The 27,115-nt window shown below is 46.5% G+C and overlaps 1 non-coding gene across 1 annotated transcript; it reads left to right on the top strand.

Annotated features, from left to right (window-relative positions):
• Nucleotides 1-23,984: 23,984 nt before the first annotated feature.
• trnak-cuu lies at nucleotides 23,985-24,056 on the top strand. The gene has a single exon. It is a non-coding gene; the product is annotated as a tRNA-Lys (tRNA).
• Nucleotides 24,057-27,115: the final 3,059 nt, after the last annotated feature.

Raw genomic sequence — 27,115 nt, 5'->3', positions numbered from 1 at the left:
CTCGGTGCCGCAGTCCCAGTGCTAACCACTGCGCCATATGGTGCCCTGTATTCATTAAAAATTACTGTATTAATTAGCTAAAAGTCTGCAACAGATGATTAAATAAGTGGTGATCATTAATTGAGTTACAATTAGTGAAACAATTTTTTTAATGCATTGGACGTGGGCGTCGCAGGCTGTGCCAGCATTTATTACCCATCCCGAATTGCCCTTGAGGGCTGGTAAGAGTCAACCACATTGCTATGGGTCTGGAGTCACATGTAGGCCAGACTGGGTAAGGACGGCAGATTTCCCTCCCAAAAGTACATTAGTGAACCAGCTGGTTTCATAGACTTTTAATTCCAGAAATTTTATTGAGTTTAAATTCCATCACCTGTGGTAGTAGGATTCAAACCCGGGTCCCCAGATCATTATCCTGGGTTTATGGATGACTAGTCCAGCGACCATACCACTACACCACCACCTCCCCACTGTGTAACTGGTTAAAGCTCTTTCCAAAGTCAGTTCACTGGAACTCTCTCACTCGGGTGTGTGTTGCGTGGGTCTCGGGCTTTTCCAGTCACACTGATGTTTCCACAGTCAGTTCACTGGAACACTCTCACTCGGGTGTGTGTTGTGTGAGTCTCGGGCTTTTCCAGTCACACTGATGTTTGAAATCTTTTCTCATTGAGAACAGAGAAACATTTCACCTTCCACATTCGAAGGATGATACTCAGGGCCTGATGAATCAACTGACTTCTGTCCGACCTTGATGCAATATTTAGTCTCAATTTACCGAATACAAACCTTCTATTGTCCCGGAAAAAGAGTTTACAAAACTACGGTACTGAGGACCCGAGTTTGAAACAAGGCCCTGGGTCAATGTCCGTATGGAGGTTCTGTTCCACGAGTTTACTTTGAGCTTTATTGGAGCAGTGCAGGAGGCTGTGGACAGAGTGGGAGTGGGGCAAGGAATTAAAATGTTAAAATGATCATAAGCTCAGGATTATGTTTGCAGACTGAATGGTGATGTTCCACAGTTACCCAATCCAGATTAAATCTCCTCAGTGTAGGGGAGACCAAATTGTGAGCAGTGAATACACAATACTGGAGAGCAAGAAGTACAAGTAAATCACTGTCACCTGGAAAGCGTGTTTGGAATCCTGGAATATGGGAAGGATGGCGATGAACTGGTGTTTGTTCCATCTATTGTGTCTGCATGGAAATGGTTTACAGTGATGTTCATAAGAACACATGAAATGGAAGCAGGGGGAGCCTATATGGATCCTCGAGCCTCTGCATTTCTTGCTGCCCGTTCAAGCATCATTCTGATATACTTTCCCGTATCGTCCCCAGTCCTTCCAGATCCATTTTATGATATGGATACATTAGCTCAACAATCCTGTGAACTAATTTAGTCTGGCCCAGTGTCACCGAGCTGAAATCCAGTCTTTCTCTGACACATTATTCTTAATGCCATAACTGACAGGTTAAGAGTTTAGCAGTAAGTGGAAGAGGCAAGTTTGTAGATGCTCTGCAGTGTTACAGACTGGCTCGTTGGATCTTGTTCTGTCCCGTCTTACATTCTACTAACAGTAAAATGACTAAAATGCTGCAACATACAGGCATTTGGTGCAACGGTGAATTTGCTGCTCAGATTAGTTAAAGTCTCCATATTGTAAAATGGATCTCGAAGGACTGGAGAAGATGCAGGAAAAGATATTTGAATTATGCCTGAACTGGCAGGTTATACCCAGCAAGAAAGATTGGACAGGGCATCACCTTTTCTCTGGAAAAGGGAATGAAGGATGGCCTGATCCTGCAAGATTATGAAAAGGTTTGATATGATAGACAAGTGGAAGATGTTTACACTGGATAAGAATAAATATGAGTTAGTCATTAATTAATCTAATGTGCAGTTCAGAGGGAGATCACTCACACACTTCATGTGTGCAAAGAAATGGAGCCGGTGGGTAGCCGGGAAGCAATAGAAGCTGCGGAGTGACTTGGGGAGGCTTCAGAAAAACCCCGAGGAGGCTTCAACTCCCGAGTAAAATGTTAACGGTGCGGTCTTAACGGGCACCGAACAGAGTGAGAGCTGAGCGGTGACAGGCCCGGGTTACCGGCCGCCATCTTTACAGAGGACAAGGTGCCGCAGGGCGCATGCGCTGTGAGCCTGGACCGGATGCCAACTCTCCCGGATTGACTGACTGGAGTCTCCGGGATTTTATTTTAATCATTTGTGGGAGTCACTGGCTGGGCCAACATTTATTGCCCAACCCTAATTTCCCTTAAACAGAGTGGCTGGCTCGGCCATGTGGGAGAGCATTTAAAGAGTCAACCACATTGCTGTGGTTTGGAACCGTGTCGGTCAGACCAGGTAAGGATGGCAGATTTTCTTTTCTATTCATTCACGGGATATGGGTGTCGCTGGCTGGGCCAGCATTCACTGCCCATCCCTAATTACCCTTGAACTGAGTGTATCTCAGAGGGCATTTTAAGAGTCAACAAGCTGACTGTGGATCTGGAGTCACGTGTAGGGCACACCAGGTAAGGATAGAAGATTTCCTTCACTGTAGGACATCAGCGAACTACGTGGCTCTTTGCAACAACCAACAATGGTTTCATGGTCACCACTAGACTTTCAATGAATTCAAAATTTTACTTTCTGTCTTGGTGAGATTCATGTCTGGGAAATCATTAGGACAGTAAAGAAAATTTTCTTTGTAATTTTCTTTTAACATTTCTCTTAAGCAGATATAAAAATATTGAAAATGGGATAAAGGTTGTTTGGCTGACAGTCAAACACTGTCCTGTAAGGTAATGAGTCCTTTTGCTTCCCAATTGGCCGAGGAAGGCAGTGTGTCACAAGGACGGATGTGTTGATCGATTAATGGCTGGAGGATGGGGGCAAGTCATGTGATCAAACCTCCAGGAATACATTTAATCAAAGTTAGCAAGGAGAGAATGTTGTGAATTTCTATCCTAAACTGACAGTGAGGTTTCTGTAAATTTACAGGATATTGGAAGTGAAGGTTTAACAGACGGGAAACGCAAACCAAAAGTCACATCGCGATCTGACAGAGTCATTCGGTTAATTAGAACCTGAATTTCAGCAGCATCTGGGTGTGGAAGGTAAAAGGTTTGTCTGTTCTGTCTGTGAGGGACGATTTCAGGTCTCAGTGTGACTGGAAAAGCCCCGAGATTCTCAAACCCTGGTTAGACCAAACCTGGAGAACTGTGTTCAGTTCTGGGAAACAAACCTGAGGAAGGATAGAATGGCCTCGGAGGGAGTGTAGCACAGATTTACCTGAGTGATATCTGAACCCCCCCCGGGGTTAAATTACAAAACTAGATTACACAAACGAGTCAGAGACATGATGGCACAGAGAAGGGCATTCGGCCCATTGAATCCATACTAGCTCACTGGAGCAATCCAGTTAGTCCCAATCTCCTGCTCCATCCCTGAATCCTCGCAGGTTTATTTCCCTCAAATCCAATTTCCTTTTGAAATCAAATGATTCATTGTGTCTGTTTTCAAACTCCCTGATAGGCAGCAAGTTTCAGGTCATTGCCACTCGCTGTGTAAAAACATATATCTCATATCTCCTGTACCTTTTACATACAAACTGGGAACAGCCCACTCAGCCCCTCGAGCCTGCTCAGCATTCAATAAGATTGCGGCTGATCTCATTCTAACCTCAACTTATAACCTCAACATTCTAACCTCAACTGAGGGGCTGTTTAGCACAGGGCTAAATCGCTGGCTTTGAAAGCAGACCAAGGCAGGCCAGCAGCATGGTTCGAATCCCATAACAGCCTCCCCGAACAGGCGCCGGTATGTGGCGACTAGGGGCTTTTCACAGTAACTTCATTGAAGCCTACCGTGACAATAAGTGATTTTCACTTCATTTTTTTTCATTTCAACTCCACTTTCCTGCCGACCCCGATAACCTTTCACCCCCTTGCCCATCAAGAATCTATCCAGCTCTGCCTTAAACATATTCAAGGACTTTGCTTCCACTGCCTTTTAAGAAGTCTTACAACACCAGGTTTAAAGTCCAACAGGTTTATTTCAAACCTGTTGGACTTTAACCTGTTGTTGCAAGACTTCTAACTGTGCTCACCCCAGTCCAACGCCGTCATCTCCACATCGTGACTGCCTTTTAAGGACGCGAGGTCGAAATTCTTACAACCCTCAAGAGAATAAAAAATCCACATCTCCATCTGAAATGGGGGGCCCCTTATTTTGCAACAGTGACCCCCTTGTTCCAGATTCTCCCACAAGAGGAAACATCCTCTCCACATTGACCCTGCCAAGACCCCTCAGGATCTTTTATAGTTCAATCCAGGTTTTACCCAAAACTTTTAATCTGTGACCTGACTGCTTGTACGATCAGTGAATGGAAACAGAGTTTCTTTGTCCACCTGATGGAAACCTTGCATAATCTTGTGTACCTGAATCAAATCTCCCCTCAACCTCCTTTGCTGGAACCATTCTGGTAAATCTCCTCTGCACCTTCTCCAAGAACCTTCACTTCCTTCCTTTTTTTTTTAATTTTAGAGTATCGAATTCATTTTTTTCCAATTAAGGGGCAATTTAGCGTGGCCAATCCACCTAGCCTGTACATCTTTGGGTTGTGGGTGCAAAACCCACACAAACACAGGGAGAATGTGCAGACTTTACACGGACAGTGACCTGGAGCTGGGATCGAACCTGGGACTTCGGCGCTGTGAGGCAGCAGGGCTAACTTTCTGCACCAATGTGCTGTCCACTTCACATCCTTCCTGAAGCGTGGTGACCCCAGCTTCATAGAATTCCTGCAGTGCAGAATCATAGAATTCACAGTGCTGAAGGAGGCATTTCAGCCCATCAGGTCTGCACTGGCCCTTGCAAAGAGCACCCTCCTTCAACTAAAGCCCACGCCTCCACACTGTCCCCGGAACCCAGTGACCCCAACTAACCTTTGGACACTAAGGGCAATTTAGCATGGTCAATCCACCCAACCTTCACATCTTGGGACTGTGGGAGGAAACCCGCGCAGACACGGAGAGAAAGTGCAAACTCCAGACATAGTCACCCGAGACTCGAATTGTACCCGGGACCATGGAGCTGTGAGGCAGCAGTGCTAACCACTATGCCACCAGAAGCATAGTTTCAGCATCAATATTTCAGTTTCTGAAGCTCAAGGTCGAATATACTTTGCCAACTACTGTCTTAATATGTCTTGTAGACATACAAAATCCCTCTTCACCTCTTTCTCCTCCCAAAGAGGCCAGTAGGGTGTTTATAACAATCCAGCAGTTTTCATGGTCACTTTGTCCCAGTGCCGGCCCCACAAATGACCAGATTCATTCAGCAATTTCACAACCTGCCTTTGTGTTTTTGTGGGGTCTCACTCATTCCCTATTTTCTGTTTTTAAATCAGTTTCACACGGTGTTCGAAGGGGAGGCTTCAAAGACCAGAAACTCAAACCAAGCATCACGTCAGGATATGACAGAGTCCTCAATTTATCATATCCTGAATATCAGCGGATTTTGAACATGGAAGGAACAAGCATCATTGACAGTGGGGAGAAACCGTACTTGATTTGTGTGTGTGGACGAGGATTCGCTCTGTCATCAGGCCTCACAGGCCACAAATGCAGTCACACTGAGGGGAAACCACGGAAATGTGCGGACTGTGGGAAAGGATTCATTTCCCCATCCAAGCTGGAAGCCCATCGACGTAGTCACACTGGAGAGAGACCATTCACTTGCTCCAGGTGTGGGAAGGGATTCATTGTTTCATCGGCTCTGCAAAATCACCAGCGAATTCACACTGGGGAGAGACCGTTTGCCTGCTCAACGTGTGGGAAGAGATTCACCCAATCATCCACTCTGTCCACACACCAGCGAATTCACACTGGAGAGAGACCGTTCACCTGCTCAGATTGTGGGAAGGAATTCACTCGTTCATCCCACCTGCTGAGACACCAGCGAATTCACATCGGGGAGACGCCATTCACCTGCTCCAAGTGTGGGAAGGGATTCAGTGATTCATCCACCCTGCAGAAGCACCAGCAAGATCACTCCAGGGAGAAACCACTCGCCTGCTCAGAGTGTGGGAAGGGATTTACTATTTCATCCGACTTGCTGAGTCACCAGCGAGTTCACACTAATGAGAGACCGTTTCAATGTCCAGACTGCGGGAATAGCTATAAAACGTCTGGAAATCTGACACGCCATCAACGTGTTCACACTGACGAGAGACCGTATAGGTGCTCCCACTGCGGGACTGGGTTCACACAATCAATTCAGCTCACTATACATCAGCGAACCCACACTGGGGAGAGGCCATTCACCTGCTCCGAGTGTGGGAAGGGATTCACCGCTTCATCCTCCCTACTGAGACACCAACGAGGCCACAAGTAAGGGCTGCGATTGGGTTTTGATGTTCCTCACATTCAGGACTGAACCATGTTCATTTGGGTCTCTTTCTGCTGATAACAGACTTCAGCCCATGTACAGGGGCTAATATTCTGGCTAAAAGTCAAATAAATTAGATTTGTGTGAAATACGCAGTGTGTTGAAACTTTTTAATATCTCTTGACACAAGTTATTTCCTTTTGATGTACTCTCACTCTCCCCTGTCTCTTCCATCCTCACTTCCAACAAGAAGTGAGAGGAGCTTGTGGAGCTTCTTTGTGACTGAGATTGAGTCAATCCGATCAGCTGCCTCTGCTGCTTCCCTCCCTTCCACGAGCCCACCGGACCATACTGTCTATAAATGTCATCCTTGCCCGAGCCCTGAACCCACATCTTTCTCTAGTTTCTCTCCCATCTCCCCTCATGCCCTCTCAGAGCTCATCTTGTCCATGAGACCCAGCTCCTGCTCCATCGACCCTATTCCCACTGAGCTACTGATCAGCCAACTATCCTGTGTCCATGGATATTGTCAGCATTTCTCTCTCTTTAGGTACTGTCCCTCTGTCCTTCAAATCTGCCATCATCACCCCCTCCGCAATAAAACAAACCTTGACCCTGCCATCCTTACAAATTACTGCCCCATCTTCAACCTCCCTCTTCCCTCAAAACTCTTTGAACATGTTGCCACCTCCCAAATCCTTGCCCATCTTTCCCAGAACTCCCATGTTTGAATCCCTTGAATCAGGTCCTTGCCCTGTCACAGTTGTGAAATACAAGAGATAAACAGTGGTTAGCACAGTGAAGCAACATTGCTGACGTCAGGGAAATACCACCAGACAGACCCATCAGAGGAGACTGTGAGAGAAAATCCTAAAGAATCATAGAATTTACAGTGCAGAAGGAGGCCATTCGGCCCATCGAGCCTGCACCGGCCGTTGGAAAGAGCACCCTACTTAAGCCCATGCCTCCACCCTATCCCCGTAACCCAGTAACCCCACCTAAACATTTTTGGTAGCACAGTGGTTAGCACTTTTTCTTCACAGCTCCAGGGTCCCAGGTTCAATTCCCAGCTTGGGTCACCGTTTGTGTGGGGTCTGCACATTCTCCCTGCGTCTGCGTGGGTTTCCTCCGGGTGCTCCAGTTTCCTCCCACAAGTCCGGAAAGACGTGCTGTTAGATAATTTGAACATTCTGAATTCTCCCTCTGTGTATCCGAACAGGTGCCGGAATGTGGCGACTCGGGGCTTTCCACAGTAACTTCATTGCAGTGTTAATGTAAACCGTCTTGTGACAGTAAAGATTACTATAATATAAAGTGGCAATTTAGCATGGTCAATCCACTTAACCCGCACATATTTGGATGGTGGGAGAAAACTGGAGCACCCGATGGGAACCCACACAGACACGGGGAGATTGTGCAAACTCCACACAGTCACCCAAGGCTGGAATAGCTGAAACATCAACACACTGCTCCTGGCAGTTGGTGGTACAGTGGTTCAATAAATATAATTAGTGGATTAAGAAGGTATGTCACAGAGTAAAAACAGAAAATGCGAGATTAATTCAACAGCATCATAGAATCCCTGCAGTGCAGAAGGAGACCATTCAGCCCATCAAGTTTGCACACACGAACCCTACAAAAGAGCCACTGGAGGAACCCACACAGACACGGGGATAATGTGCAAACTCAAAACAGCTGCAGTGATATCAGAGTGTGGGTGGAGTTGGGCTGTCTGCCTTCCCTGCAGCTCTTTGATAAACATCAATTTCTTAAAGGTACATCCACGACAGCTATTTGATAAACACCCATTTTTTAAAGGCACTCTCGCATCACAATTCTGAATTCTCCCTCTGTGTACCTGAACAGGCTCCGGAATGTGCTGACTGGGGGCTTTTCACAGTAACTTCATTGCAGTGTTAATGTAAGACGACTTGTGACAATTAAGATTAGGATTATTTAAAAAAATACCGGCAAATTTCCATCCCGCCCGCGATGATTCACACAGCCGGAAATATGACCCCAACAAATGGGATAAAGCCAAATCTTTAAAAGTCAAAATCTTTATTTCAAATCATTGCCGTACTGTCTGGGGAAAGGGTTAACTACTCTGCTTGTTTACAAAAGGGAAGAGGAAACATTCACAAAGATTCCCACAGCTTGTGAGCTCCGAAACATAACTTCAAGGCTGAAGTTTATCTTCAGAGATTGAAACATTTTGGTGCCTTTTCCAATTGTCCCAGTAAATTGTGATTCACACTGAAAGGTTTACTTTCACTCAGTAATTAGAACATTTCACTTTCTCAGCACAAACACTTTAGATCAAATCCCAATTGTTCTCTTCCCTTGTAGCTGGTGTGTGGAGAAGATCATGTTCGCTGTAGATCTGTCAGCACAGAAACTGCACTGTGATTCTGGATAAACTCAGACTGCAAGTAGATTAATCTTTTAAAGATCACCCAAGTAAAGGTCTTCCCCTGACTCTAAGGAGTGAGATGTCCCTGTAGTTGATGCTGTCTCCTCTGTCACTGCTGTTTTTATTGCATCACACATGTTCCATGGACCAGTCTCACAGCCCAAAAGGGGAGGGCAGGAAGGTGTGACAGTCGATGGGACTTTCTGTGTGTGAGCAGTTCAGCTGGAATTCCATCCTTGCCAGGCATCTTTCTGCTTGCTCAGCAATCAATGGCCTTTTCCAGCTCAAATGATGAGAGTTCCTTGTCCAACTCAACCATGACAGGAAGCTGCAGGAGAGTCAAACAGGGACTGGGAGATGCCCGTCTCACAGGGGTACAGCTCACTGTTGTGTTCAACCCAGCTCGTCCTCACTCTCTCACCATGACTGACACTGAGCATGCTCAGAGCACACACCCACACTGCACCTGCGCACTGGCCTCGTACACTCACTGATAGGGGACTTACTGCAGCCCGGGGGATTCTGGGTAACACAGCCGCCATAGAGAGCAATTAGTAAACAGGGAGGTTCTATTTCCTAGTTAGCAAAACAGAAGATCCACAGTTAGGCAAGATGCTGGACATGAAGCACAATGAGAGGTTTGGATACTTTATTTAATACAGAAGCACATTATTTTGATATCACTGAGACATGGGCAGCAACAGGCTGATCTACAGTATGTACAGTATTTACAATACCTGGGACACGGTATATCATCTCATCAAACCAGTGATAGGTTTGTTTACTGTTCATAATTGTGACTGGGTCACACTCACGATTCATGCAAAATGCAACTCTCCAGGTTCACTGACCCACTCCCTCCAGACCTGTTTTCACCCAAGGGTCTTGACATCTGCCTTAGTTTTTATCCAGCCATGTATGTTCAGCTCACATTGCCCAACAACCAGCCTCTCCTGCACTGGGACACAGGGTTTCCATCACCATAAATCTGTCCTGGTCTACGCACATCGATGCTACCACCAAGAAAGCACAACAGCGCCTATACTTCTTCAGGAAACTAAGGAAATTTGACATGTCCACACTGACTCTTACCAACTTTTACAGATGCTCCATAGAAAGCATCCTATCTGGCTGCATCACAGCCTGGTATGGCAACTGCTCGGCCCAAGACCACAAGAAACTTCAGAGAGAAGTGAACACAGCCCAGTCCATCACACAAACCTGCCTCCCATCCATTGACTCTATCCACATCTCCCCCTGCCTGGGGAAAGTGGGCAGCATAATCAAAGACCCCTCCCACCCAGCTTACTCACTCTTCCAACTTCTTCCATCGGGCAGGAGATACAAAAGTCTGAGAACATGCATGAACAGATTCAAAACAGCTTCTTCTCCGTTATTACCATACTCCGAAACAACCCTCTTAAGACCATAAGACCATAAGACATAGGAGTGGAAGTAAGGCCATTCGGCCCATCGAGTCCACTCCGCCATTCAATCATGGCTGATGGGCATTTCAACTCCACCTCCCAGCATTCTCCCCATAGCCCTTAATTCCTCGCGACATCAAGAATTTATCTATCTCTGCCTTGAAGCCATTTAGCGTCCCGGCCTCCACTGCACTCTGCGGCAATGAATTCCACAGGCCCACCACTCTCTGGCTGAAGAAATGTCTCCGCATTTCTGTTTTGAATTTACCCCCTCTAATTCTAAGGCTGTGCCCACGGGTCCTCGACTCCTCGCCTAACGGAAACAGTTTCTTTGCGTCCATCCTTTCTAAGCCATGTATTATCTTGTAAGTTTCTATTAGATCTCCCCTTAACCTTCTGAACTCCAATGAATACAATCCCAGGAACGCCAGCCGTTCCTCATATGCTAGACCCGCCATTCCAGGGATCATCCGTGTGAATCTCCGCTGGACACGCTCCAGTGCCAGTATGTCCTTCCTGAGATGTGGGGCCCAAAACTGGACACAGTACTCCAAATGGGGCCTAACCAGAGCCTTATAAAGGCTCAGTAGCACATCGCTGCTTTTATATTCCAACCCTCTTGAGATAAATGACAACATAGCATTCGCTTTCTTAATCACGGATTCAACCTGCATGTTTACCTTTAGGGAATCCTCGACTAGCACTCCCAGATCCCTTTGTACTTTGGCATTATGAATTTTCTCACCGTTTAGAAAGTAGTCTATGCTTGGATTCTTTTTTCCAAAGTGCAAGACCTCACATTTTCTCACGTTGAAATGCATCAGCCATTTCCTGCACCACTCTCCCAAACTGTCTAGATCCTTCTGCAGCCTCCCCACTTCCTCAGCACTACCTGCCTGACCACCTAACTTCGTATCATCAGCAAACTTCGCTAGAATGCCCCCAGTCCCTTCATCCAGATCATTAATATATATGGTGAACAGCTGCGGCCCCAACACTGAACCCTGTGGGACACCGCTGGTCACCGGCTGCCATTCCGAAAAAGAACCTTTTATCCCAACTCTCTGCCTTCTGTCAGACAGCCAATCCTCAACCCATGCCAGTAGCTCACCTCGAACACCATGGGCCCTCACCTTACTCAGCAGCCTCCTGTGTGGCACCTTATCAAAGGCCTTTTGGAAATCCAGATAGACCACATCCACTGGGTTTCCCTGGTCTAACCTACTTGTCACCTCCTCAAAGAATTCTAACAGGTTCGTCAGGCACGACCTCCCCTTACTAAATCCATGTTGACTTGTTCTAATCCGACCCTGCTCTTCCAAGAAATTAGAAATCTCATCCTTAACGATCGATTCTAGAATTTTACCAACAACCGAGGTTAGGCTAATTGGCCTATAATTTTCCATCTTTTGTCTTGATCCTTTCTTGAACAAGGGGGTTACAACAGCGATCTTCCAATCGTCCGGGACTTTCCCTGACTCCAGTGATTTTTGAAAGATCTCAACCAACGCTTCCGCTATTTCTTCAGCCACCTCCCTCAGAACTCTAGGATGTAGCCCATCGGGGCCAGGAGATTTGTCAATTTTAAGACCTTTTAGCTTTTTTAGCACCATCTCTTTTGTAATGGCAACCATACTCAACTCAGCCCCCTGACCCTTTATAATTTTTGGGATATTACTAACGTCTTCCACTGTGAAGACAGACGCAAAGTACTTATTAAGTTCTCCAGCCATTTCCTCATCTCCCATCACTAGCCTTCCAGAATCAGTTTGAATTGGCCCAATGTCTACTTTGGCCTGACGTTTGTTTCTTATGTATTGAAAGAAACTTTTACTATCATTTCTTATATTACTGGCTAGCCTGCCTTCATATTTGATCCTCTCCTTCCTTATTTGTCTCTTTGTTAACCTCTGTTTGTTTTTGTAGCCTTCCCAATCTTCTGATTTCCCGGTGCTTTTGGCCACTTTATAGGATCTCTCTTTTTCTTTGATACATTTCCTGACCTCCTTTGTCAGCCATGGCTGTCTAATCCCTCCCTGGATAATCTTTCTTTTCTTGGGGATGAACCTCTGTACAGTGTCCTAAATTATGCATACAAACTCCTGCCATTTTTGCTCTACTGTCTTCCCTGCTAGGGTCTGCTTCCAGTTGATTTTCACCAGTTCCTCTCTCATGCCCTCGTAATTACCTTTATTTAACTGTAACACCATTACATCCGATTTTGCCTTCTCTCTTTCAAACTGCAGACTGAACTCAACCATATTATGATCGCTGCTTCCTAAGTGTTCCCTTACTTTAAGATCTTTAATAAAGTCTGGTTCATTACATAGCACTAGGTCCAGAATAGCCTGCTCCCTTGTGGGCTCCATGACAAGCTGTTCCAAAAAGCCATCTTGTAAGCATTCCATGAATTCCTTTTCTTTGGATCCACTGGCTACATTATTTACCCAAGCCACCTGCATATTGAAGTCCCCCATGATCACTGTGACCTTGCCTTTCTGACATGCCTTTTCTATTTCCCGGTACATGTTGCGCCCCTGGTCCTGACCACTGTTAGGCGGTCTGTACATAACTCCCATTATGGTTTTTTTGCCTTTGTGGTTCCTCAATTCTACCCACACAGACTCCACATCATCCGACCCTATGTCGTTTAGTGCCATAGATTTAATTTTGTTCTTAACTAACAAGGCAACCCCACCCCCTCGGCCCACCTCCCTGTCTTTTCGATAGGTTGTATATCCTTGGATGTTTAACTGCCAGTCCTGAACCCCCTGCAGCCATGTCTCTGTGATGCCTACCACATCATAATCATTCACGATGATCTGTGCCATTAGTTCATCTACTTTGTTACAAATGCTACGAGCATTCAGGTAAAGTGCCTTAATGTTAACTTTCTTATCAGTACAGATATTGGAAGTCCTAAGATGTCCAAAGTTATCCTTCCTTTTTGTTGCATTCCTAGTCTGCCTCAAGCTTAAATCCACCTGCCTACATGTTATCCTCCTGCGTATCTTGCCATTTAACTCCCTGCTCCCTGTCGCTTTCACTTTCCCTTCCCCCCAACTCAGAAGTTTAAAGTCCTACTGACTTATGGACTGACCTGATTAATACTACACTCCTGTATGCTTCACCCAATGCCTTTGTCTATATATTTACATTGTGTACCTTGTGTTGCCCTATTATGTATTTTCTTTTTAGTTTTTAGTTTACTTTCTTTTCATGTACAAAATGATCTGTTTGAGCTGCTCGCAGAATAATCATTTTCACTGCACCTCGGTACACGTGACAATAAAATCTAATCCAAATCGAGGGAGCAATCTGCCTCTCTTGCATTGGTGCACTGCATTTCCCTCATAACACAGTGGCATAGAAAGGTGACAGCACAAAACAAAGGCACTCAACAACTTGTATCTGTGCCAACTTTCTGCAACAGTCACAATCCCCTGTCAATGGCCCTGAACGCTGCAGATATTTTTCTCCTCAAAGGATACGAACAGATGGCCAAGGAGCTGGAGTTGGCTATTCAGCCCAGTCTGCTCCACCATTTAATAAGGTCATGGCTGATCTGACAGTAACAGATAGTTGTCCAATTCGCTTTTCAAGGCATCAATTGAATCTGCCTCCACCACATTTTCGAGCAGTGCATTCATGATCCCACATGCAGCACAGAATGTTTTTCTTCACATCATAAGACATAGTAGCAGAATTAGGCCACTCGGCCCATTGAATCTGCTACGCCATTCAATCATGGCTGATATTTTTCTCATCTCCATTCTCCTTCCCATAACCCCTGATCCCCTGATTAATCAAGAACCTATCTATCTCTATCTTAAAGACACTCAAGTGATTTGGCCTCCATGGCATTCTGTGGCAAAGACTTCCACAGATTCACCACCCTCCGGCTGAAGAAATTCCTCCTCATGTGTTTTAATTCCTCTTCATCACCTGAGGAAGGAACTGTGCCCCGAAAGTTAGTGAGTCGAAACAAACCTGTTGGACTTTAACCTGGTGTTGTAAGACTTCTTACTCTGTTTTATAAAGGATTGCAACTGTAGTCTGAGATTGTGTCCTCTGCTTCTAGTTTTTCCTACAAGTGGAAACATCTTCTCCATGTCTACTCTACCCAGGCCTCGCATATTCCCCCATATCCGTCTAAACTCCAACGAGTAAAGACCCAGAGTCCTCAACTGTTCCTCATACGACAAACTCTTCATTCCAGGGATCATTCTTGCAAACCTCCTCTGGACCCTTTCTAAGGCCAACACATCTTTCCTTCGATACGGGGCCCAAAACTGCTCATAATACTCCAAACGGGGTCTGATCAGGGCCTTATGTAGCCTCAGAAGTTCATCCCTGGTCTTGTATTCTAGCCCTCTTGACATGAATAGATTGCATTTGCCTTCCTAACTGCCGACTGAACCTGCACATTAACCTTTTGTTTTTACATTTTTTTAAATTTAGAGTACCCAATTCATTTTTTCCAATTAAGGGGAAATTAATTTGGACAACCCACCTACCCTGCACATCTTTGGGTTGTGGGGGTGAAACCCACGCAAACACGGGGAGAATGTGCAAACTCCACACGGACAGTGACCCAGAGCCAGGATCGAACCTGGGACCTCAGCGCCGTGAGGCTGCAGTGCACCTGCACTTTAACCTGAAGAGAATCTTGAACAAGGTCTCCCAAGTCCCTTTGTGCTTGTGATTTGCTCAGCATTTTCCCATTTAGAGAATAGTCTATGCCTCCATTTCTCCTTCCAAAGTGCATAACCTCACACTTTTCCACATTGTATTCCATCTGCCACTTCTTTGCCCACTCTCCTAACTTTGCTCAGCATTGCTTCTTTTTCTAATCACTTTAAATCAGGGGTGGGCAAACTACGGCCCGCGGGCCGTCTTTATGTGGCCCACCAAGATCAAGTCATAAAAAATTTTTTTAAAAATTCTTTTAATTTTTTTTTTTAATTTAAAAAAAGGTTAATGTGGGGGGCTGTTGGGTTACTGGTATAGGGTGGATACGTTGACTTGAGTAGGGTGATAATTGCTCGGCACAACATCGAGGGCCGAAGGGCCTGTTCTGTGCTGTACTGTTCTATGTTCTATATGAGGCGCCCAGAATCATAACCGGGTGAAGCCCCATTTTTGAAAAGTAGAGATAAAGAGGGCTAAAGGCAGGATGCCGCCGGGGGAAGCGCTGAGGTATATGCCGCACGCTAATTGGTTACAACCGGGACTATTAATACTATGCAGCCCTTTAAAATTGTGAATTTCTGAATGTGGCCCTTGCACGGAAAAGTTTGCCCACCCCTGCTTTAAATGAATGCCCTCTGTTTATAATCTTGCCCTAAATATGACTTGCTGGATCAAACATCTATTGTAGATTCTTAGTTTTAATGTGGTCAAGTGTCTTTCCATTTGAGAACTGTTCAATCAAGTTATTAGAATTATTTTAGGCTAGGGCAGCATGTGGAGCAGTGGTTAGCACTGGGACTACAGCACTGAGGACCCGGGTTTGAATCCCGGCCCTGGGTCACGGTCCGTGTGGAGTTTGCACATTCTCCACGTGTCTGCATGGGTTTCACCCCCACAACCCAAAGATGTGCAGGTTAGGTGGATTGGCCAGGCTAAATTGCCCCTTAATTGGAAAAAGAAAATAATAATAATTGGGTACTCTGAATTTAAAAAAAAATTTTTTTAAGGATTATTTGTAGCTTCCCCACCAATCAGTTTTTTCCATTATCCTGAAGTGACCTTATTTTTATCGGGAGTTAAGTGAAGTGAGTTCATAACCTCTCATTATCTAAATTTCCATTTACCACTTTTCTGTCCACCTGACCCAGTCCATGGCTTTCTCCCTCATTGTCTAAAACACATCAGCAGCTTTTGTATAATCCTGGTGTGTACATTTCAGTCTAAATCATTGATATATACCAGAAAACTGTGGAGCCCCCCTGGAAACAGATGTTGAGGCATCATTCAGTCCTGGATGTGACTAACAGCAGCAACAACAGCTGAATCCAAACCCTGCTGCTGCCTGTGAAATTGCTGATATCTGTTCAGGTTGTTTGACTGAGTGAATCTCCTCCCACACGCAAAGCAGTTAAACAGCCTCTCCGCAGGACCACTCCCACATGTGGGCGACACAGCAGCAGTGGTTAACACTGTTGCTTCACAGCACCAGGGTCCCAGGTTTGATTCCCGGCTTGGCTCACTGTCTGTGCGGAGACTGCGCGTTGTCCCAGCGTCTGTGTGGGTTTCCTCCGGGTGCTCCGGTTTCCCCCCACAGTCCAGGTCAGGTGGATTGGCCATGCTAAATTGCCGTTCGTGTCCAAAAAGGGTAGGTGGGGTTATGGGTTAGGTTGGAGGTATGGGCTGAAGTAAGGTGCTCTTTACAAGGGTCGGTGCACTCGATGGGCCGAATGTCCTCCATCTGCACTGTAAATTCTATGATTCTGTTTCAGTGTGAACTCACTGGTGTTTCAGCAGGTTCGATTTACTTTTAAATCTCTTTTCACAATCAGAACATTTGAAAGGTTTCTCATCAGTGTGAACAAGCTGGTGTGAAGTCAGGTAGGATGACCGAGTGAATTTCTTCTCACACACGGGGCAGGTGTACGGTCTCTCCCCAGTGTGAACTCGCTGGTGTATCAGAAGGTAGGATGAACATGTGAATCTCTTCTCACACATGGAGCAGGTGAATGGCCTCTCCCCAGGGTGAGTGCGTTCGTGTATCAGTAAACAGCTTTTTCAAAGCTCTTACAGTCAGCACATTTAAAAGGTCTCTGGTCAGAGTGGACCTAACGGTGAGCCCGGAGATTTGACGAAACATTAAATCCCTTCCCACATTCCAGACAGGTGAATGGCCTCTCCCCAGTGTGAGTACGTTGATGTCTCAGTAAATCCATTCTGCGTTTATAGCTCTTTTCACAGTCAGCACATTTAAAAGGTCTCTGATCAGTATGAACAAGTTGATGTTTCTGGAGGTGGGATGACCGAATGAATCCCTTCCCACACACGGAGCAGGTGAATGGCCTCTCCCCAGTGTGAGTGCGTTGATGTGTCAGTAAATCATATCTGTTTTTATAGCTCTTTTCACAGTCAGCACATTTAAACGGTCTCTCATCGTTATGAACAAGTTGATGTTTCAGGAGGTGGTTTGACTGAGTGAATCCCTTCCCACACACGGAGCAGGTGAACGGCCTCTCCCCAGTGTGAGTTCGTTGATGTATCAGTAAATTAATTCTGCTTTTAAAGCTCTTCTCACAGTCAGCACATTTAAATGGTCTCTGATCAGTATGAACAAGTTGGTGTCTCAGGAAGTGGGATGACCGAGTGAATCCCTTCCCACACACAGAGCAGGTGAATGGCCTTTCCCCAGTGTGAGTGCGTTGATGAGTTTCCAATTCAGACGGGTAATTGAATCCCATCCCACAGTCCCCACATTTCCATGGTTTCTCCATGGTTAACGACATGTTATCAGGTGTAGGTGGGATGCAGATTTGACGTCACTATCAGATCAGCCGTGATGTAATTAAATGGTGGAACAGGTTCACGGGGCTGAATGTCCTGTTGCTGCTTCTTGATTCCTTTGGTGCGAATGTCCTTGTGTCTCTCCAGCTTGGATCATCAGTTGAAGCCAGAGTACGGTGTCTCCCTGATGTAAATGCTGCAATTTAATTTCATGCTGTGTGATTGGTTAAAGCTCAGTTCCAGCTAACTGTGGAAAATTACTTAGATGTCTGTGTCTCGGTGCTTTTCCAATCAAAGCGATTTTTGAATTTTTTTCCCAAAAGACAAAACAAACATTTCTCCTTCCACGTTGAAAGGCCGGTCCTGATGAATCAAGTGACTGTCAGATTTCAACATGATGTTTGCATCCGCAAATATTCTGTAAAAGATTACATTGAATATTGTGAATATATAAGATATAAAGAGGCCATTCTGTCACAGATTCTGCTGCTGTCAATACTCAGCACACATCTCCAACTGTCATACCTATCAAATCTCAGCCCTTCAGCTGAATTTCGGTTCCATTTTCTCTCATGTGCTTGTCCCGTTTCCTTTTGAAAACATCTCAGCACTTTCCTCAACTCCTTTCCATGGTAATGAGTTGCACATTCTAAACCTGTGAGTAAGTACATTGGTCCGTATTGTCCCCTTGGATTTATTCGTAACTATCTTGTATTTATGACTTGTTGTTTATTGATGGTCACTCTTTCACATCACCCCTCTCCAAACTACTGACAATTTAAGAGATTTATAGCGGGTCACTGCTTAATTTGTTGTTGTCAATAGAAATAGGGCCCCACTTCATTTAATTTTCCTGATCGCTGTAATCTCTCATGTTACAAAAGTCATCACTGTCAATGCAGAATAAAATTCGCAAAGAGACAAACCTTTCTGTTGGGGTCAGTTTGTTGTGTGCAAATTCTCCAATTCTAACCCCCTCTAAAAGGAGTTTACAAAAGCCATCACTGTCAGTCCAGGATAGAAATTCTGAACAGACAATTCTAGTTTCTCTGGAACATTTTTCTCTCTCTTGTTCTCCCAAAGCTGTAAATCCCCGTCCCACACACTCTCCCTCCTCCCTGGGCTGAAATCCAAACCCATCTCACCATCTCTTTCCTCCACTCCCAGTTTTCTCCCTCTCCTCTGCCTGGGTTCAGTTCTCCAGCTCCTGTCTGCAGACTGACAATAAAATCAATGGGTCTTATTGGGGGTTTGGGGCCTCCAGCGGGTGTTTGTGAATCCTCCCCGTCCACCTGCCAGGGTTTCCTTCCTTTCCGGAGATCAGAGTCCTCACTGATTTGAGTGCAAAGTGTAAGCTCTTACTTCTTGTCCCCCCTCCCCCATCCTGTGATGTGAACCACCCTCCAGTGTGTGAAGCAGGATGGTGCCCGTTAACCTGGGCCTGTTCCCGGGAGGGAGGGAGAAGTTCCGCAGCTGCAAACCAGGGAGCTGACAATGATGGTGAAGGGTTTGCTCCAGCTCCCAATGCCCGGGGACTGATTGACGGTGGGTTCAGACCAATAGGAAGAAGGGACGGGCCTGGAAGACCAAACAAGAACGGCTGGTCCTCCAGCCAATCAGAGTGAATAGGAGGCGGGGCAAAGCCGGGGCTCTCACTTCCTTCACATGCGCTCAGCCCCCCGGGTCTGTCTCGGGGAAAAGCCCGAGCAGCTTTCGCCGGTTCAGCTGCTGTTTCTGAGCTTCGTATTCGGGGCTTGGGCTGCACGGAGTGTTTATGAAACCTCCCGACCCATCCGCCGGCTCCATCCCTCCCCCATGCCTCACCCGATCGAATTTGACCGGCTGAGGATTTCCACCCTACCGCCTAAATCCTGAGTTGTCATCGGTACTGCGCAATCTGAAACATCACAGCATTCAGAACGGGGAGAGACCCTACTCATGCTTCTGTGGAGACAAGGGCACCACGATAGCACAGTGGGTAGCAATGTCGATTCATAGCACCAGGGACCTGGGTTCGACTCCTGGCTGGGTCACTGTCTGTGTGGAGACTGCACATTCTCCCCGTGTCTGTGTGGGTTTCCTCCGGGTGTTCCTATTTCCTACCACAAGTCCCAAAAAACGTGCTGTTAGGTGATTTGGACATTCTGAATTCTCCCTCTGAGTACCCGAGTAGGCGTCGGAGTGCGGCGACTAAGGGATTTTCTCAGTAACCATTGCAGTGTTAATTTTTGTGACACTAATAAACTTTATAATTCAATTGATTGTCAAACGTGGATAGGGACAAGGACACCAGCAGCATGCTGAAACCGTGGTAATAGGAACTGGTTTAGCACAGGGCTAAATCGCTGACTTTTAAAGCAGACCAAGGCAGGCCAGCAGCACGGTTCAATTCCCGTACCAGCCTCCCCGAACAGGCGCCGGAATGTGGCGACTAGGGGCTTTTCACAATAACTTCATTTGAAACCTCCTTGCGACAGTAAGCGATTTTCATTTCATTTGTCATGTGGGGACTGTGGGAAGGGATTCAAGTCCCCATGTGAGCTGGGGACTTATCTCCGCAGTCACACCGGCGACGGACCAATCAAAGGGATTCACTCAGTTATCCGAGTGAGGATTTACCAAGATGTGGGAGCCAAGCTGGTGAGTGAGCGGCCTTTAATAAAGTTCAGGCTGCTCTATGTAAGAAAGGAGTTTGATTCGGGATGGTTTACCCGGCAAAGCTGCGGGTTACAAATGAGTCCAAAGATTTCCATTTCAAGACACTGGAGGAGGCGAATACCTTTATTGTAAAGCATGGACTGGGGTCCAGTTATCTGTATTGGACAAGATCTACGTTCCCTGTGGGATGGGATGGGTGTTGTGATATCCTCTATATAGATTTGATATTTTCTGATAGAATCTGTTTCTCTGTGTGGGGTTGAAGAGAGATTGTCTTTCCAAAGCACAACGTAGATCTATGGGATGGGCCTGGGGGGAGAATTGAGTCTAGTGAGGCACTGCATTCTGAAGTATGTTTTATCCTCGAAGTGGGCAATATCGTTATTTTTATTTTCTGGTTGTCCCGGAGAGGAGCTGCCCCACCAGCAGTCAGCTGGTGACTGGGAGTGAGATGGAGGGGGGGGGGGGGGGATGTGAAGCTGCAGCTGGTGAACCAATTTTGGCTGGCTGAACTAGCACAGCGTCTAGGCCGGAGCCCGGCAGGGAGGGGGGGGGGGGGGGGGGGGGGGTGTGGTTGGTTGGTGGAAAATGGGAGAGGGGGGTTCTAATCAATAAACGGGTCCCTCTTTCGGTCACCAGGATCGCTGCGGACACTAATGGGAGATATGTGGTGGTCAGTGGGTCACTGGCGGGTATATTGGCGGTGCTGGTGAATGGCAAAGCCCCTAACTGGGACAATATGGCATTTGTAAAAAAAATTGTTTGGATCCATCCCAGACCTGGATGCATATCAATCAATGCTTGGCGGAGACTTCACTTGTGTACTGGATTTGGAAATGGACTGGTCCAAGTCCATTCAACCGCTATAAATACACAATAACGGAGTGGAATCTGGACGGTCCATCTGGCATGACCCAGGCACCGGAAACGACAACAACGAACCCGGAAAAAAGATAAATCAATCTGTTCCCATCAGTAGATTGTAAAAGAATTACGGGACACAGATTTAAGATTGTGAGCAAGATCTACAGGGGTGATAGGAGGTAGACATTTTACACAGTTAGTGATAATGATCTGGAACTCAATGCTTACACACAAAGGTCGATAATCTCCAGGTCCTGATAACCCGAATGGTGCTGTCAGAATTTGATGTGAGGATTGGTTGTGAGTTTCCTGTCTGCGAATCCCTTTCTGAGTCCCTGTGAAAGAAGTTTACAAAGGCATCACTGTCAGTCCAGAAACAATATTCAAGAAACATAAATATTTCTCCTGGTTTGAATTTGCTGTGTGTAAATCCTCCCCTACTAATCCCCTGTAAAAGGAGTTTCCAAAATTAATCACCGTCAGTCCAGGATAGAAATTCACAACATTCTCCCCTCCTGCTCCCTGGTCCAGGATGACCGCTCATGCCCCCCCCCCCCCCCCCCCGCTGCACACTGACCCTCTTGTCATCAGCAGTCCCCTGATTTGAGGGTGATGTTGACTCAGGGTTGTGAGTTTCTGACCTGGGTCTTCCTGTGGCTGAACAGAGCCGCAGAGCTTTGGACACATGGGGCAGGATGTCCAATAAGACAGTGAAATCCAGAGAACATAAAACATAGAACAGTACAGCACAGAACAGGCCCTTCGGCCCTCGATGTTGTGCCGAGCAATGATCACCCTACTCAAACCCACGTATCCACTCTATACCCGTAACCCAACAACCCCCCCTTAACCTTACTTTTACGACACTACGGGCAATTTAGCATGGCCAATCCACCTAACCCGCACATCTTTGGACTGTGGGAGGAAACCGAACATGATTGGCTTCCTTTTCTTTCCATCTCTGCCACCGCTTTGCATCATCAACAAGACATTGGGACTCAAAGACTAATCCAGTTTGATGGACAAGTTGTCTCCATTCTGAACAATGGGGAACAAGCCCCTCCCACTCACTGAAACATCGCCCCGACAAAGATGAGAAACGCGCATGCGCCCTGATGCACATCCAATAAAGATGGCCATGATGTGGAGATGCCGGCGTTGGACTGGGGTGAGCACAGTAAGAAGTCTTACAACACCAGGTTAAAGTCCAACAGGTTTGTTTCAAACACGAGCTTTCGGAGCACGGCTCCTTCTTCACCTGAAGAAGGAGCCGTGCTCCGAAAGCTCGTGTTTGAAACAAACCTGTTGGACTTTAACCTGGTGTTGTAAGACTTCTTACAATAAAGATGGCGGCCGTTAACCCGAGCCGAACATGAGGAGCTGCAACTCCGCTCGGTACAAACGGGGTCCCGTAACTTTTCCGAGGATTGCGGCTTACAACAACTTTACACGTTTCCGCCCATCCCCGCGATCTCTCGCTCCCTCCATATTGTTAAACGCCTGTTATCAATTTCCGATCTGAAGACCCAGGCCTTCACCTTCGCCATTACCCACACTGCGCATGCTTCAATCACAGCGGGCCCCGCCCCTCATTCACTCCGATTGGTTGGAGGACCAGCCGCTCTCTGTCGGTCCTCCAGGCCCGGGGCGGGGCTCCTCTTCCTCTTGGCCGTGAGCTGCCATCAATCACCCGGGCATTGTGACGGTGACAGATGGTGAGAGCGGCCACAGGCTGAGGCTGACTGGCTGATTGTCCAATAATAACAGTGAGAGTCTCAGTGGGACAATCAGACAATAATAGTGGAGATGGGACCCAGAGAAGAAACAGCAAAGGATTCACTCACTTTGAGAGCAACAAACACAGTGTCTGTTCCCATAACAAGAGTCAGGCTGCAGTGTGTGAGTGAACACATCATTGCATCCAATATAGAATCATAGCATTCCCTCAGTGCAGAAGGAGGCCATTTGGCCCATCGAGTCTGTAGCAACCCTCTGAACGAGCACCATACATTGGCGAATTCCCCACCCTATTCCTGCAACACCTCCCAGGGACAAATCAGCACAGCCAATCCATCTAATCTGCACACTTTTGGACTGTGGGAGGAAACCTGAGCACCCGGAAAGGAAATCTACGCAGATGCAGGAAAACGCCACAGAGACAGTGACCCAAGGTCGAAATGAATCATAGAATCTACAGTGCAGAAGGAAACCATTCGGCCCATCGAGTCTGCACCGGCATTACCTGATCTGGCCAACTCACTGAAATGTGGTTAATTCTGAATTGCCTAGCAAGCCACTCAGTTTAAGGGCAATTAGGAATGGGCAACCAAGCTGGTTTGCCCGTAAAACTCACATCCCATAAAGAATAGAGAAAATAAAAGGGCTGTTTCCAGTTCCGGTTTCCAAGGAATCGGTACTGGGCCCTTCACTCCTGGTTTACATCATTGATTTGAAAGTAAATGGAGGAACATGAGGAAGAAGTTTACCTGTGACACAAAAATTATTAAACACCAGTGATAGTGAGGAAGGAAGTTGGAGGGAAAACAAGGCAAAGGATTACATGACAAATGGCAGGACAGGGCTAGTTAGGCCAGAGCTAGATTCCTGTGCACATGAAGATTGCACAGAGAGAGCACAGAGGGTATTTAAGAACATTGACCAGAAATTGACAATGTTTGCTCAGAAGAAAGTTTGGATAAACTGGGGCTGTTATCTTTGGAACAGAAAAGACTGAGGGGAAACCAAAATGAAATTATGAAAAGCAGCCTGGCTAGCTCAGTCGGTAGAGCATGGGACTCTTAATCCCAGGGTCGTGGTTCAAGATCCACATTGGGCGCTTCAGCTTCTTTAATGTGAGAACATTGAGCCGAACTGTTTTATGGGTGGCATGGTACCAGTGGTTAGCACTGTTGCTTCACAGCACCAGGGTCCAATTTCCACTTGGGACACTGTCTGCACAGTCTTCACGTTCTCCCAGTGTCTGTATGGGTTTCCTCCCACAAGTCCCGAAAGACATGCTTGTTAGGTGAATTGGACATTCTGAATTCTCCCTCTGTGTACCGAGCGTGGTTATGGGGATTTTCACGATAACTTCATTGCAGTGTTAATGTAAGCCTACTTGTGACAATAGTAAAGATTATTCTAAATGTATAAAATTCTGGAGTTTCATGGTGGCACAGTGGTTGTGTGCCTGCGTGCGGGGGGACCCGGGTTCAATCCTGGCCCTGGGTCACAGTCTGTAAGGAGTTTGCACATTCTCACATTGTATGTGTGGGCTTCACCCCCACAACCCAAATATGTGCAGGGGAGGTGGCTTGGCCAAATTAAATTGCCCCTTGATTGGAAAAAATATAAATTTATATATTTTTTTAATTTGGAGGGATCTAAATAGATTGGATAGGAGGATCCTATTCCCTTTGGTTGAGGGATACATATAAAAGAGGGCAGAGATTTAGGAAAGGACTAGGAGGTTCAGAGGGTGGTGAGAATCTGTGATGTGCTGCCCAAAATGATGGCAGAAACCCTCATAACATTTAAAAACTATTTAGATAGCCATATGAATTGATGTAACTTAAATGTACAGAGCACAATCTGGAATTAAAATTTTTTTTTTTAAAGAGTATCCAATAATTTTTTTCCAATTAAGGGGCAATCTAGCATGGCCAATCCACCTATCTTTGGGTGGTGGGGGTAAAACCCACGCAAACTCACGTACAGTGACCCAGAGCCAGGATCGAACCTGGGACCTCAGCACCGTGGTACAGGAAGACGAACCCACTGCGCCACCATGCTGCCCTCACAATCTGGAAATTGAGATTAGGCTGAATACCTTACCCAGTAGCCATGATCAGCTGCATTAAATGCAACAGGAACAATAAATTTTGATAAAATCCGGGATAGCATCAAGGTCAGCAGTTTGCCCAGTTTACCTGCCAAGTATGCAAATGTGGTAATTGAAAAATTTACCTGCGTACATAAGAGTACAATAGCAAATTATTTAACTTCCCCAATGTGATTGGTGTAATTAGTCTCAAATTTAACCCGGAATGGTCATTAAAAGTTTCCCAGTCACTCTGATATCTGAATTATTTGTCCAGACAGAACAGACAAACCATTTTACCTCCCAACGATATTCAGGTCCTGATGAATCGAGTAACTCAGTCAGAGGATGATGTGATGTTTGGTTTGAAGTTCCCGTTGGCAAATCCTCCTCTTTCCAAAGGAATTTCCAAAGGAATTTCACTCAATCCTGGAGAGAAATTTACAAGATTCTCTCTTCTGGCTTCCGGTTCCTGGATGGCCGCGCATGCGCCCTGCTGCACATTTCCGCTGAGAAAGATGGCGGACGCGCAGGCGCCCTGCGGCATATCGCCCCCTAAACAGATAACAGCCATTAAGAGGGGCCGATCAGACAGAAAATCACCGATGCGGCCGCCCCATTCGGTACAAACACCGAACTGTATCAAAAGTGCCAGAACCAATTTATCGCCCTGAGGAACGTAATTGAATAATGGCGGAGAGGGTTACCCAGAATGCCGGGCGAGGAGGAATACACCCTGTCTCCATCACAGGAGCCAGAACACGCAGGCGCCAGTATGCCCCACCCCCGGATGTCGTCTCTCTGTGCGGAGCATGCGCGGTGCTGCTCCGGGCTGAGCGCAGCCGCAGTGAGAGTGAGTGCGGCTCCCAGAGGCTGAATGAGAGCCGCCGCGAGCGGGGACAATGGTGAGAACCCAAACCCCCCAATAAGACCCATTGGTTTTATTGTCAGTCTGCAGACAGGAAGTGAACCCAGGCAGAGGAGAGGGAGGGAAAAAACTGGGAGTGGAGGAAAGGGCAGCACGGTAGCATTGTGGATAGCACAATGGCTTCACAGCTCCAGGGTCCCAGGTTCGATTCCGGCTTGGGTCACTGTCTGTGCGGAGTCTGCACATCCTCCCCGTGTCTGCGTGGGTTTCCTCCGGGTACTCCGGTGTCCTCCCACAGTCCAAAGATGTGCAGTTTAGGTGGATTGGCCATGATAAATTGCCCTTAGTGTGCAAAATTGCCCTTAGTGTTGGGTGGGGTTATTGGGATAGGGTGGAGGTGTTGAACTTGGGTAGGCTCTTTCCAAGAGCCGGTGCAGACTCGATGAGCCGGTGCAGACTCGATGGGCCGAATGGCCTCCTTCCGCACTCTAAATTCTATGATCTAATTCTATGAGATGGTGAGATGGGTTTGGATTTCAGCCCAGGGAGGAGGGAGAGTGTGTGGGACGGGGATTTACAGCTTTGGGGGAACAAGAGAGGAAAAAATGTTCCAGAGAAACTAGAATTGTCTGTTCAGAATTTCTATCCTGGACTGACAGTGATGGTTTTTGTAAACTCCTTTTACAGGATATTGGAAGTGGAGGATTGGCCGACAGAAAACTCAAAACCAAACATCACATTGAGATCTGACAGCCACTCGATTCATCAGGAGCTGAATATCATCAGTCTTTGAAACTGGAAGGAGAAATATTTGTCTCTTCCATTTGAGGAAAAAAATTTGAAAGATCAGTGTGACTGGAAAAGCACCGAGATACACACACCCGAATGAGAGTGTTTCATTGCACTGACTGGAAAGAGCTTGAACTAGTTACACATCCTAAAAGAAAATCACACCATTCACAGCAGGGAGAAACTATACTCCTGTTGCGTGTGTCGACAAGGCTTTAAGCGGGAGTGACATAACAACACCCTCACCATGGAGAAACCGTGGAAATGTGTGGACTGTGGGAAGGGATTCAGTTACCCATCACAACTGGAAGTTCATCGTCGCAGTCACACTGGTGAGAGACCGTTCATTTGCTCCATTTGTGGGAAGAGATTCACACATTCATACAACCTTCTGACACACCAGCGAGTTCACACTGAG

The sequence above is a fragment of the Scyliorhinus canicula genome, unplaced genomic scaffold (genome assembly GCF_902713615.1).
Source record: "Scyliorhinus canicula unplaced genomic scaffold, sScyCan1.1, whole genome shotgun sequence".
Classification (NCBI taxonomy): Eukaryota; Metazoa; Chordata; class Chondrichthyes; order Carcharhiniformes; family Scyliorhinidae; genus Scyliorhinus; species Scyliorhinus canicula.
The sequence above is the reverse complement of the archived record's forward strand: the minus strand, read 5'-3'. Positions and strand labels throughout refer to the sequence as shown.